Genomic DNA, 937 nt, shown 5'->3' with positions numbered 1-937 from the left:
AATCATGAAAGACAAGCAGCTGAAGGGTTTAGCGTCAATAATCCTGAATTATCAAGGTTAAAACATGAAAGACAAAATAATGCATTGACCAAAATGAACAACAGGAAAGTAAAAACGACTCACGCAGTGGGGGAGCAGTGGGTGGAGACCATGGAGGCTTTGGGGGATTTGAGGCCTTGAGACAGAGAAAGTTGCTTGAAGGCTGATGGCAAGAATGCGCTTGAGTGCAGCGTCAGAGCCATTGTTTTTCGTTTTTTCTGCTAGTTTCTTCAAAATTAGTGCAGTGAGTTTTAATTCTTGGCTTTTCAAAGCTCTGCTTGATGCATGTTTCGATGCTACATTTATACAACAAAACCAAAGCCGACTGACTAACTTGTACAAGAAGAGAAATGTGAACACATGGCATTAATGGCGTAAAAAGACAAATCCCATTGACTTTTATAATAAAAAGGAGGAAAACAACTTCTAAAGTTAGCTTTTATAATAATAATAATAGTGAAAGAACGCATGTTTATAGTCAGGGGCGGAGCGTCCCTTGACCTTTCAAAATTTTTTATATATTATATATTTTTAAATAATTTTTTATTAAATAATTAATATAATTAAAAAATAATATAATGATTTTATAAATATTATTTAATTTTATTCAAATTTTTTATTTTTTTAAATTTTTAAAATTTTTTCATTCATATTTTTTTTATCTTTGTATTGTGAAATTATAAAGAGTTAAAGTTTATATTTAATTTATTTATTTATATTATTATTTTTATTTATTTATTTTTTTCAATTCTATTCCATTTGTTCATATATTTTAAATTTTTATAAATTTTTTTTAAAATTTTTACGAATTATCAACCATATATTTTTTTTTTGTTATATAGGTTATATCTCCTACTTGTCATGATTTTTTATTTTCTGTTATATGGATTTTATTTTT

The sequence above is a fragment of the Theobroma umbraticum genome, unplaced genomic scaffold (genome assembly GCF_002168275.2).
Source record: "Theobroma umbraticum cultivar Fairchild unplaced genomic scaffold, ASM216827v3 scaffold_239.1, whole genome shotgun sequence".
Taxonomy (NCBI): Eukaryota; Viridiplantae; Streptophyta; class Magnoliopsida; order Malvales; family Malvaceae; genus Theobroma; species Theobroma umbraticum.
The sequence above is the reverse complement of the archived record's forward strand: the minus strand, read 5'-3'. Positions refer to the sequence as shown.